Genomic DNA, 14,071 nt, shown 5'->3' on the forward strand with positions numbered 1-14,071 from the left:
TCTCTCTTTCCACAAACGGCCAAAACTATGGGCCACGCCGAACGCGTACTGGCTATCTGTGAACACATTCACTCTCTTTCCCTTAGCTAAAACGCACGCTCTTGTTAGCGCGATCAATTTTGCAGCCTGGGCAGAATTCTGACTCACTCTTGCAGTCTCCACAATCGTACTCAAAGTCGTTACTGCATAGGCAGCAGTCACATCACCATTCTCCAATTTGAAGCAAGACCCATCAACATACAACGTGCCATCTGGATCTGATAACGGAGTGTCTTTTAAATCAATTTGTCCTTTTGTTTCTTCCTCAGTTCTGAAACAACAGTCGTGTGGTTCAGAATCACTCGACTCTTGACTAGTCGGCAACAATGTTGCTGGATTCAATACATTGCATCTTTTGATCTGAATATGACTCGCTAGCAATGTCAGTTCGTAACCTGATAATCTAGCACTGGTAAGGTGCTGCGTCTTGGTTCGGTTCATGAGTGTATCCACAGCATGAGGAACCATAACCACTAGCATGTTGTTCATTACTAAACCAGCAGATTGTCGAATGGAGGCTGCAGCTGCGGCTGTAGCTCTCAAGCAACTAGGCAACGCTCTAGCTACCGGATCTAACGTTGATGAAAAATACGCACAAGGGCGTTGTTTATCACCAAATTTCTGTGTCAAAACACTCAACGCACAACCTTCTCTCTCATGGACATAGAGCGTGAATGGCTTACTGTAATCGGGTGTACCCAATACAGGAGCTGAACACAGTGCATTTCGTAACTCAGAAAAACTCTCCTGACATTCGGCAGACCATGGCACTGCACTCGGAACATTTTTCCCAGTCAAAGCTACCAACGGTTTCGCCAAAAGAGAAAAATTTGGGATCCATTGCCTACAATATGAGGTAATACCTAAAAAGGCACGTACTTCTCTCTGCGTGCTAGGAACATTCATCTGTGTAATTGCTTTTATTCTCTCTGGGGTCAACTTCCTTCCCTCCTTTGACAAGAGATGACCTAGGTAGGTCACTTCTTGGCAACAGTATTGCATTTTTGAAGGTGACACCTTGTGATTCAAATTTGACAAATGATGCAATAAAGAAATTGTAGCTGTTTTGCAAGTTTCCTTGTCATCGGCAGCCACTAGAAGATCATCGACATATTGTACTAAAGCAGAACCAGGAGGAAGTACAAAGGAGTCTAACTGGCTTTTTAATGCTTGACTGTAAATGGATGGGCTTTCACAATAACCTTGTGCAGCACGTTTAAACCTGAAGCTTCGTCCTCCTAAAGAGAAACCGAAGATATCTCTGCTTTCCTCGGCTATCGGAATGCTGAAAAAGGCATTTTTCAAGTCGATAACCGAAAACCATGTTGCTGTAGCAGGAATCAACGTTAACAATGCAGTAATGTCTGGAACTACAGGAAACTGTGGAATCACAATTTTATTAACCTCTCTAAGATCAATTACAAACCTATATACTGGAGGTTTTGTTGGGTCAGTTCGTTTCAGAATAGGCAGTACAGGACTATTACAGACATTACCTCTAGTTTCTTCTACAACGTCTTTCTTGATCAGATCTTGCACTATCAGTAGGAGCGCACGCTCACCTTCACTGGAGATCTTGTATTGTGGTATTCGTGGAAGTTTGGCATTTGCTTTCAAAGTTACTACATAGGGTGGAATTTGTAAAAGACCTACATCATTAGGACCAGTCGCCCAAAGAGTATTAGGGAGAGAACGCAGCTCTGGTGGGAGCGCATCCATCGACAAGTACATCGGAGAAATTATTCTTTTACCTAACGTAAGCTGTACTCCTGCCGGAGAACAGTACAATGTCGCGTACAGGCGTTTTAATAAGTCTAAACCAAGCAGATTTTCATTACAACCTGTCGTCAAAATCAGGGGAGCTTTCAAGTGGCGGGGTCCAACAGAAATAGACAAAGGACCAGAAACAGGGTTGTGAACAGGGGCGCCTGAAAAACCTACTGAAACGTTTGTTGAGCCAGACAAAGGTGCGCCAGGGAGTTTCGCATGTATGATAGAACTTTTTGCTGCACCAGTATCCAACAGAAACGGTTCGACTATACCTGATGTTGCTACTGCGACATAAGGCCCACTCTGATCTACTGGAACTGATACTACTCCCTCTCTTTGTCCATGGCTGTCCTAGTACTCCCTTGGCTGAACTTCCTCACTAGCTTCATAGTAGTCTTCAACATGATACTGTTGAGACCTATTTTGTTGGGCAGTTTGTCCATTTCGCTGATCGAAATGATTAGAAGGGCGATCACTTGTCTGTGGAGGCATAGCACCTCGTCCTCGACCTCTAGAGTTTTGTATAGAACTACCACGACCTCTCTGAGCTGTCGCAGCATTATTTTGCGCTAAGACTGGACACTCAGTCTTATAATGGCCTTCCATTTTGCAATAAGCACACTGATTCCATTGGTACTGTGGCCTCTGAGAATTATACTCCGTCCTTTGATATGACCCTTGCTGTGTATGAGAATTATTCATGCGAGGCGGATATGCTTGCTGTAAAAGAACTTTAGTTTTTAAATCTTTCGTCTTTTTATCTGATTTTTCTTTCTCCTCTTTATCCCTATTTTCATAGTACTGGGCAGTCGCAAGTATTTACGCAGTCGTAGAGACAGCCCACGCACTTTCAGAATTCTTTAATTTACCACTAAGTTCTGGCAACAGATTGTGCACAAATTTATCAACAAATAATCTCTGGCCTCCTTCTGTGCTCATATCCTGACCACTATGATCTACGAAAGTCTCCTCGAATCTTGTGAAAAAGTCGGAGACGCTTTCGTCTTTCTTCTGTTTGCACGCGGACAATTTGTCCCAGTTAACGCGTAATGCAGGCATCAGGGTTTTCATTAAATCGATTATTCTACCAGGCAAATTAGCAATTAAGGGTTCAGGTTTAGAACCACCTATTTGTTGACCATCCGCTGCAATTATAGCTGCCCAATCACCACCTAGGGCAACTGGATGATTCTCTTTACGAATCTTAGCCCAAATTGGTTGCGGTACTACATTACCAAATAGCAGATCTATGTCAGCTAGATTCAATACACAAGCGTCAACTGTCTGAGCCAACTCTTTGTAGTATCCTGCAGGATTTTTACGCGGATCTGGCAAGGCCTGTTTCACTGCTAATACTTCAGCTCGCTTCCATGGAATATGTATCCATACTCTCTGGAATTGGGCTGGAGCGGCTGCAATACCAAGGTTTACATTAGCTTGCACAGCTTCACGCCAAATTGGTGGAACCTCCCTCATTGGGTATTGACGATTTTGTTTCGTACTACGTTTCTCTAACTCCCTCGGTGAACGAAGGGATGGGTCATTCCTATAACTTAAAATCAGTTCCATCGCTTCTTTTATATTTTGACCAACTATCATACCTGCAGCAAACTCTTTCTGAACATTAATTAATTCTTCCCTATTTGATTCAGAGTCATCCTCTTCCAATTCCTCACGTAGAAGGAAGCACATTTCATCGAACACATATCGTTGTGTCGGTTCGTTCCATTGCATAAATGTATCTAATACATCTTGTACATTATATCTTCCAACTTTCGAAACCCATCTAAGAGCAGTGGAATCTAATATTCCTCGCTCTTCAGTACTGGGAAGCTGACTACGTCTCTGCACAGAGTCAGAGGTAGGAGTCTTAATCAGAGTTTTATAGACGGGAGATAGAATATTAGAGACAGAATCAGTGATTCTCCGACGAACAGAAAGTGGAGTCATAATATTAGCAGAAGCAGTAAATAGAGTAGCAGTTGGAACAGATAGATCAGGAACAGTAGGAGTAGCGGGCAAAATAGCCTGTGAACTAGCAGGTGTGAGCGATACAGGTATAGGTAAAGAAGCCGGCAACCCTGGAAGAGGGGGTGTCGAAGGAACATTAATATTGACCACAGGAGGTACAGGAACTTGATTCAGAGGAGCAGGAACACCAGGTTGTCCAGCAACCGGTAATTGAACATTCGGTATAGGTTGAGCCGTAGCACCCTGTGCATACGGTGGGGGTGATCGTAACAAGTAAGACAACAGGGGATCCTTTTCGGGGTCCTCTACTATCTTAGCTGTACTCGATGGCAAAGCAGGATAGCACTTGTCTATCGCTAAATTACGCTCTCTATTGGCCACCTCCATCGCTTTCTCAGACTCGTTGAGTTGCAGCTGCTTAGCAGACTGTTCTAAAGTCAACTCTTGCTTTTTCTGTTCTTTCTTCAACTTTTTAATTTCTCTCTGTTTAGATTCTTTTCGCCAATAACGGAAAGAATCAAACATTGCCGGCCGGGCTTTCTTCTTGAACAATTTTGTTTCTAAATTATCAAGAACTTGGGGTTCAAAACTACCATGCAGTGGCCAACTAAGGACACCATCTTTCTCTGTATAGTGGATCCATACCTCGTTATAAGAGATAGGGCCCACACCAAATTTGCAATATAGATCATAAAGGGGAGTTCCAATCGGAGGAACCGAACACGAGTCCTCCAACTGGGAATCACTGTTGCGACTAAAACAAGACAACATACAATTTTTCCGACTTACCATTTTATAATCCGGAACACAGAACAGACAAAACACAAACAAAAGGTGCGCACTCGAACCAAGAACTTAGGCCTACCAAAGCGAACAAATGTATCGATACCCAAACTAAACCAAATGATTATCTTAACCAGAACAACCAGTGATAATCTTACGAAACCAAACCAAACCAAAAACTAAAAGGATTATCCAAACAGGAGCAACCCTTACGAAGTAACCAACTAGCAACCACTTAATACTTAACTGAGGCACTGAAGACGTCACCAAGGAGAAACCCGTCACGTCTCGCCGTACTAAGGACTGCACCTCGGGTCCAAGACAGGGCGACGGTCAAAGCAACGGACCACTGTAGCCATCCGAACGGGAACCCTCGTGGAAGAGAACGTCGGGCCACTTTTGCGATATGCCGGTATCGATGAAGTGGGGCGCCTCCCTCTGGAATCTTCACACGAAGCTTCTCGAACTCTTCAGGCGTTTGGACCGGTACCGAATGACGTCGCCCCACGTTGGGCGCCAATTGGAGTTCTGGACTTTTTGGTTCCGTCCAGAGGTGTCAGGGATAACACCCGAAGACCCCGGAGTTCTACCTGCCTCGGTGCACAAACAAACAGAAACACGGGCTTCTCGATGGTGGCGTCAAAGACCAAAGGTTTATTACTGCAGGGACACAGAAGTCACAGAAACTACACAAGGGCAGTATCTAGGAGCCTGTTCAATTTGTACAAAGAGGGTTGCTCCTTATATACTGAATATTGGGCTTCAGGCAAATTCTTTACATGTTAGCACATTCAAAAAACCTTTGTATCTTAAACAATAAATATTTGGCGTTGCACAGGAATCGTCAACAATATCTGATGTCAAAACATTACGAACGAGGGGTTCCCACTATTCCATCATAATCCCATGTCAACTTTCCATTCAAGACCCGGACCGCCTCATCGTAAATTTCGTTACCTCCCCCTAATAAAGACCCAGAAGGAAAGGAGTAGAGCCAGGTGTAGAAGATAGAAAAGCAGGATAAGAGATGTTTGTGGGTCGTAAATGGGCAAGGTTACCAGCTTCGGCCGCCTAATCATGATCAGGCCAACGGACACGAGAACCAGTATAGCAGGACTGGCCTCAGGCTGGGGAGGCAGCTCTTGCTGAGTCATGCTGCCACAGCGTTGCTTGCCTAAGGTGCACATGTCACTAGCAAGGTGAATTACCTGCTAAAGCCTAGGTGTCCTTAATTGAAAGAGGTCATTGCGTGTCCATTGACTATGTGAGGGCAAGGAATACAAAATGGCTTCACAAATCTAAAATGGATGCCATGGGTAGAACAGAAATGTGTTTGTAACAGGAGTGCTCTTGCTCGTAGCATAGCGAAAACACCAGGATATACTAAATGGATCATTTGCGGTTCACTGATACCAAAATTATGTATTTGCGACAATGTTAAAAACACGGGTTAAAATCGTCACGGAACCTCACTGGTGTCGATAGAATTTTGGCCATATGTTCTGAATTTAAAAATAGATCCCAGAATGGAGAGCGACCATCGTCCTCTACAGCTGACATTAACAGCAAAGCCCTTTTTATCCACTTTAGTGAGTGAGTGATCAAAGGTTATACTAGAGTGTGATGAGGTGTATCATCTGGTCACATGAATGATGTCATCAGTGATGTCACGGACTATGTCATGAATGATGTAATATGTGACATCATCAGCAGTGCATTGTGGGCGCGTGAGTTATAGTTAGCAGAACTAACTATAACAGAGGAATTTCTATGGTTTTGGACGAGTGAAATGTCCAGCAAACTATAACACCCCTGAAACCTATGATTTTTTTCAGTGAATTTTTAAGGTTTTTTAAATGCTAATTTATAACTATAACGTGTCTGAAACCTATGATTTTTTCAGTGAACTTCAAATGTTTTTTAAATGCTAATTTCTAACTATAAAGTCTCTGAAACCTATGTTTTTTTCAGTGAGTTTAAAAGGTTTTTTAAATGATAATTGTGAAGTGTAATCATAGTTATATCTATTTTTTGTATTGATTTTCTACAGTTTTTTAACGATTTATTTTTAAATATTTTACTCATTAAATAACATTATATATTTTTTATGAAAATCTCTACGCGATGGGTTTCCCTGGTGAAGCCGGGCTGGGGTGAGGTGCCAGTACATTGCCAGCTTCACTGCGGATTCCCTCGCCGCAGTGTTGCGTGTGGTGTGTGAAGCCCTGTAGTACACATCTCTCCATTCCCTAGAAGTTAGTGTCCTGCCCAATTCAGCCTCCCAACGCCTCTGGCCCGGTGTTTTATCCGGGGTGTGTGGTGGTGTGAGCATCTTGTAAATATCTGAAATGAGGTGTTTATCTGTGTCTTTGGTTAAGAACCATTTCTCAAAGGACGTCATTGGGCGGCCCACTTTGGTGGCGGTGGCCGGGTCAGCGAGCCAATGACGGAGTTGGAAATATTGGAAAAGGTGAGGGTTCTCCAGGTCGTATCCCTGTGTGATGTCTGAGAGGGGAAGAAAGCCCTGTAGGTCAAAAAGGTGACCGGCCGAGCGACACGCAGTGCCACGCCATTGTGAGAATGCACGTGGGTCATTGCCCGGAGGGAATTCCGGGTTATCCAATATGGGGGTGAACGGGGAAGGGAAGGTCGTCAAGCCTCTTTTAAGGGCGACCCTGTCCCAGACTTGCATAATTGTGACATGGTCCCCGTTATTGTCTCTCCTGTCCAAAGAATTCAATGAGATCACATGTCCTAAATATCTCCGGATTCTACGCATCACTGGTACCACACATGACTCTCGGTGAGTCACTGACCAGTCGCACTACCTCTTATCGGCCTACTCACAGACTCTACTCTGACGCATGGCACACTGGTTGGGGTGGGGGGCAGGGTCGGGGTTGTTCAAGGGGATTTGGTTGTTCGTTTTGTTGTCTTGCCTTCTTGCACTGCATCACATCTACCTCCGTGATATCGTTTTTCCTTTTTGGCATATGCACTTCGCTTTGCTTCTCTTACTTAGGGAAGACATGCTAGTCTGTCCCGCCAACAGTATGTGCCGAACGCCTTTGCAACATATCATGATGTCTATTGTTACTTTTAATGATAAAATCAATAAAACACATTTTAAACTAAAATTGCAAAAAAAATTCAAAAAAATTCAAACTGAAATATTGTTACATTTTTTTTTTTTTTTTTTAATTTAGTATATTTAAATTATTTTCTTTATTATTTTTTTTTCAAGTTTTTTTTGGAGTCGCGCACCCAAAGAGGACCCATCACAATGGGTGCGCGGATTCAAGCCACCATTTTAGAAAAGTTGTGAAGGATCCCCGTGCGATGTGCGACAGCTTTGTGTTTTTTCACTTACATCATATACATTTAACAGTACGTGATGTGCGCGATTCATATGCGACCGATCCGCGACTCCTGCTCCCACTCATTTGCAACACATACACTTTACGGTACGCGATGCTTGCAAAGTGCCGGGTCCTGCGTGACGTCATATACATGCTAGTGCTCGCTGGGTGCGCGACTCCCACACATTTTTTTTATGTCTAAAATGATATATGTGTATCTTTAATATACATATTAGGGGAAGAGATTATCTAAGATACCTATAAAAATAGTATATTTGTGCTTATAATAAATAAACTTATATTACTTTTAAATATATTTTCGTGAAGTCGTGTTGGGTGCATGCTTTGTGAGCGCAGGGTCTGCGGATCCCGTGTGACCTAAAAAAACGATTTGATTGGTTCATAACATTTCCCACAGTAACTATTGAAGGACCCCTCCCATTTCAATCATTCTTGTTGGAGCATCTTTAGAGAGACATCTCTTTTCCTTCAAGAACCCTTTTTTGCTTATTTTTTTGGGTGTTTATAAAAAAAAATCAAAAACATTGCTTCTGGACAGCAGCAGCAGCAGGAGGAAGGATCTTCAGAAGAAGAATTTTTGCAGGAGGCACCACGTCCTCAAAGGCCTGAGTCCATCGTGTGGAAATTCTTCACTTTTCCACCTGGGGAGAAAAAGGTCAACGCAAGGAAGGTGACATGCAGAATTTGTCAACGAGTGCTGTCAAGAAGCAGTGAAAAGAAATATTCTTGATGCACGGCCTCCATGTATAAACATCTAAGTCACATACATACGCTGAATCTAGATAGGGAGGAATCTAGGTGAGCTGCGATGAACCCCTCACCTGCTGTGCCAAGTACATCTGGAGCGTCATCAGCCACACCTGCACCAGACATCAGGCCAGAGTTTGCCTTCCTTGAACAGCACTGTGTGAAGTGCAAAAAACTAATATGCTTCGGAGAGCATTCGGTGGATGCGGTTTGTGCTGCGCAACACAACCATCTTTGTTAATTATTTTTTCTTTTGTTTTTTTGGAATGATAAATAATTCCAGAAGTTTCCTGTTTTATTCGTTCTTTTTGTTGTTATTTTTTTAAAATAATAACCCCAAAAAACAAAATTGTTCAAAAAAATATAAAAGAAAAAATGAAGAAAAAAAAAGTTCTTATCAGAACTACCTTATCTGGTTAAAGACAGAACTATAATTGCATGGTAATGTGTGAAAGTTTGGTTGAATATATGTGTAGAGCATGATTGACTGAAAGTATTTATTAGTAGTATATGGTGAATTTATAGGTGAAGATTTATGAGGAAGTACTGCAGCGTGGCAGTGCAAGCTCTTTAGCTGCCTTGCGCTGTGGCACTTCCGAAGCACAGGGATGTGAGATATGTACATAAATATGTTACAACTCTATGCTTCCCTCTGCACTGCTGCACAAAGTGCATCCATGTGGTGACACAGGCATCCTTGCACCATGGTGCAAGGATGTCTGTGTCATGGGGAGATTGTTTTTTGTGCAGGAAGGGACACTCTCCTGCACAAAAACAATCAGTAAAGGCATTTTCCTCTTTTAATGTATGCTGTGGAATGCAGCATGCATTGAAAGAGAAAAAAATGAGGAGAAATGAAACCAAGTCTCCTCGTTGTGCCTTGCTACACTAACTCTAGGATGCCACAGTATTCACACACATCTCCAGATCTAGGATTTCTCATGAAGCTGGAGATGTGTCTTATTTTATGAGTGTTCCGTGGGAGCATCCACACCAACACTTAAGGAACACCCCTTCAATGCAAAGTGCTGTCTATGAAGGGATTATATTAACAAGGAGAAGAAAAGTTATGCAAGGTGGCTTTTCCTCTCTTTGTAAATATAAAGGAGTGTCTGGTGCCATCACTACGTTACAAAAAGTGATGTACTGGTGGTGCAGGGTGATTGTAAATCTGCCCCATAAGTGCTTAGGTATTGGCAGACTGATAAAATAAGAACAAAGTACTGGTTGGGTGATTGAAGAATTGCATGAGAGTGACAGGATGTGTCCTATGTTGCATGGGTACTACTTCAGTATTTAATGGAGTGAACCAATAATATGTAGCTACTTAGAGATTTGAAGGAATTATGGGCCAGATGTAGGTAATCCGATTTTACCGATTCTAAAATACCGAATTTTACCAAATCGGTATTTTAGAATCGGTAAATGGTATGTAGATAAAAAATCCGTAAACAATACCGAATCGGTAAAATTCGGAATCGGACAATCGGAAAATTACCGATTCGGTATTTACCGATTCTGTATTTACCGATTCGGTATTCCCCATTTATTCCTATGGGCCTTTTGGCCCATAGGAATGAATAGGAAATACCGAATCAGTAAATACAGATTCGTTAAATACCGAATCGGTAAAATCCAAATCGGAAAGCAAACAAAAGTGAAACTTAAGTAGGCAGCCAATCAGGTGCTACCATCCTCCCCCTCCCTACCAGGAAGTGGCTACACAGGCAGCTGCAACTAATTAGAAGCTTCTGGAAAGGCAGTTGGAGCTGAGCTGAGTCCCTGAGCCGCAGAAAGGGTTTTGAGCACTTTTAAAACTGCAAAATGGCAAGCAGCAAAGAAAAAAAACAGCCAGAGAGGAGGAGGAAACTCAAATTCAGCAGCATGGAGCTGCAGGTCCTTGTTGAGGAGGTGGTGAAGGTGCACCAAAAACTGTTTGGCAGGCAGTCCCTCACTGTGGCAGAATCTGCCAAAAGGAAACTCTGGCTTGACATACTGGACAAAGTTAATGCAGTTGGGGTGACTACCAGAGACACAGAGGACCTGAAAAAGCGATTCTACGATCTCAGGAGCCAAACCAAAAAGAAATTGGCTGAACACCAGAAGCAGGCAACAAGAACTGGCGGAGGCAAGAACCCAGCACCCCCCCTTACTGACCTGGAGGAGATAGTGGCCTCAACCATTGAACCAGACAGCGTCTGCGGACTGGGAGAAGTAGACAGCTCAACCAGAGCTGCAAGCAAAAAAGGTAAGACAAATGCACAGTATTCCCCCCATACCATCATCCTTACCTGCACCCTTTTTGGCCAAGTGCACCCCAGTCCAGTACTGCTAGCACTATACAGGAGCACTGCATCATGGTATATGTAGTCAGGAAAGGTATGAACATGTCATACAGCACAGCAACCACCAAGTTTGGGAAATTATTGCAGAGAGAATAAAGCTAAAGTGATAAATATTTAATTGTAGTGACTGTGAGACAGTAGCGCTTAGCTAATTTACGCTCATATGTCCACAGGTGAAACGTCTCGCAGGCGTTCGCAGGAGACTGAAGGCACACCACCAGAGAGGGAGGAGAGTCAGGAGCCAGGTCCATCTACCCAGAACGTACCACAGGTGCACCAAGTAGCCATCCTCCTGCACAAGACTCAGAAATGGCTCCAGAGTTGCAGGCGTCCCCTCGCAGATCTCAATCCCTTCTGTTGCTGTCATCCCCAGAAATGCCAGCACACAGCATGACACAACACCTGCATCACAACCAAGCAAGAGGCATGTTGTGGCCCCACTTCTAGAAATGGAGTCATCAGCAGCTGACATGGAGGGGGACGAAACACACAACTTGCCTGTGGTTGTTAGCTCTGGCACAACGCACTCCAGTGCAGGGGTAGGCCATAGTGGTCCAAGACGCCGTAGAGTCCTAAAAAGGCCAGCAGATGCACCTGTGGAGGGTCCAAGTGTGTTCCGTGGCCTGGAGGGGAGCATGGTGAGAATCCAGAGGATGCAGGGAAGAGCCATCCAGTCATGCCAACGCCAAATGAGGTCCCTGAACAATAACATAGGAGACATAGGAAAAGGCACCAGGGAGCTTGTAGAAGTGAACAAAGAGATGGCAGCAGGGATGCGCGATATGAGCCAATCGGTGCAGCTGCTATGCACCAAACTAGACACTGATTTTGAGTCAAGGCGCAAGGAAAGGCAGCGTGCTCATGGCCAAAATAAAGCTCTCAACCGTCTGGTCACTGCCACATCCCTGCTATGCAGGAGAAGCAGTAACATGCAGGAGGCTATGACCTAAAACAGCAATGAGGTCACTAGGGGCATGGGCAGGATGACCAGTGCTCTTGAGGCGCAGTTAAATGCCCAAACTGCACAGACAGCTGCTCTGGATGTGCCTGTGAGTGAGGAGAGCACAAGCAGGAGCAGCATAGCAAGCTCCTTGTCCCAGAGACGAGGAGGAGCAGCAGGCGCCACGCTGAGGCCACAGGCCAGCAAGAAAGTGAGCACAGTGAGCAGCATACAAGTGGCACTGGGAAGCGAGGACGGAAATGACTATTACAGTTCATGGTGAAGTGTACCAGGACTGACATCATTGAAGTTAAATGCTGTTTGTTGCACATTTGTGCTTTAGAAACCTACATCATTACACAATTAAACTACATTGGGTGCATACTTTACCTGTCTGTGTCTCTTTACTTACTTAAAAGAAGTTGTGTGTGATCTCTTCCCGTCTGTGTCTGCCATGAGTTGATGTTGCAACTCCAGATGTGTGTGGTTCAGGCACTGCTTCCTCGTCATCATGGTCCTCATAATCAGAGATATCCACTTCGGTGCCCTTCTTGACCGCAAGGTTGTGCAGCATTGCACAGGCTGCAATCATCTTGCAGCAGGTGATTAGTGTGTAGTGGCGGGCCCCTCCACTCTTATGGAGGCAGCGAAACCTGCTCTTCCACATTCCAAAGGTACGCTCCACAATGTTTCAGGTTGTCTTGTGTGCCCTGTTGTATCTCCTCTGGCTTGGTGTTGTAGAGTTGAGGTTGGGTGTGAGGATGAAGGACCGGAGGGCATAAGCACTGTTCCCTAATTGTAAGAAGAAAAAACATTACTCACATGCACACACACACATCCACCTGCAATACGTATCAAGGGAGTTTCACACAGTGTGTTACCTAGCAAGTATCTTTCGCCGAATTCCCCCGCTGTCAGGCGTGCGTAGATACCACTGTTTTGGAAGATGTAGGAGTCGTGGGTTCTCCCGGGGAATTTGGCTACTATGTCAGTGATCATGTACTTGGAATCACAGATCACCTGTACATTTATGGTGTGGGTGGACTTCCGGTTCCGATAAATGTGCTCTGTGGCAGCAGGTGGGCATATTGGTATGTGGGTACCATCAATACAGCCAATGATGTTTGGGAAATGCGCCATCTGATAAAAGTCTGTCTTTGTCCTGAGCAGTTCAGCATGCGTTGCAGGGAAGCTGATGTAGTGATGCATTCTCTGCAACATGGCATCAAGGAATTTTTTTAAGAAACGGGACAGACAGCTCTGGGACACCCCACCTACCGTAGCAACCACACTCTGGTAACTCCCAGATGCAAGCAGGTGTAGGCTGCACAGTACCTGCACATGGGGTGGGATGGCGTGTGCCCTTGGGGTTGGATGGTCCAACAGTGGGTGAAGGTCCCTGATAAGGTCCAGGATAGTTTGGGGAGCCAATCTGTACCTTTGTAGGATCTCTGGCTCAGTTAGCTGGAATAGAGTGATCCTCTGCCTGTACACCTGCTCCTCCCTCCTCCAGACCCTCTCTCCTTCTGCCTGTAGCCGTAGCCGCCTCGCAATGACATAGAATGCCGCCATTCCAGTGAAACTGTTGCATTGTGGGGCCTTTTTTATAGCCTGCACCTGGTTACCACCTGATTTCAATCCATGGTAAATATCGACTCTTAAATACCGAATTCCATGCAAATTCGGTATTTAAAAGGTTACCTACATCTCAAAATTCATTTTTACCATTTCTTATTTTCCGAATCAGTAAATTTTCCGATTCAGCGAAGTTTCCGATTCGGAAACTTTACCGAATCTGTAAATTTTCCGATTCGGTATATTTTCCGATTTGGTAAGGTTTCCGATTCGGAAACTTTACCGATTCGGTAAATTTACCGATTCTGATGTTTTTGGGTCCCCTACATCCAGAATGCCCAATACCGGTCGGTAACGGCCGAAAATCGGTAAATTCGGCCGTTACCGACCGGTATTGGGCTACCTACATCTGGCCCTATGTACTTTATATTGTATGTGTACTTGTGATGGTGCCTATGTCATTTTATAAGAATACTACTAGTAACTGGAATGTTGACAGTGCTGCAAACAGAGTGAACACT

This window comes from Lissotriton helveticus, chromosome 3_1 (genome assembly GCF_964261635.1).
Source record: "Lissotriton helveticus chromosome 3_1, aLisHel1.1, whole genome shotgun sequence".
Lineage (NCBI taxonomy): Eukaryota > Metazoa > Chordata > Amphibia > Caudata > Salamandridae > Lissotriton > Lissotriton helveticus.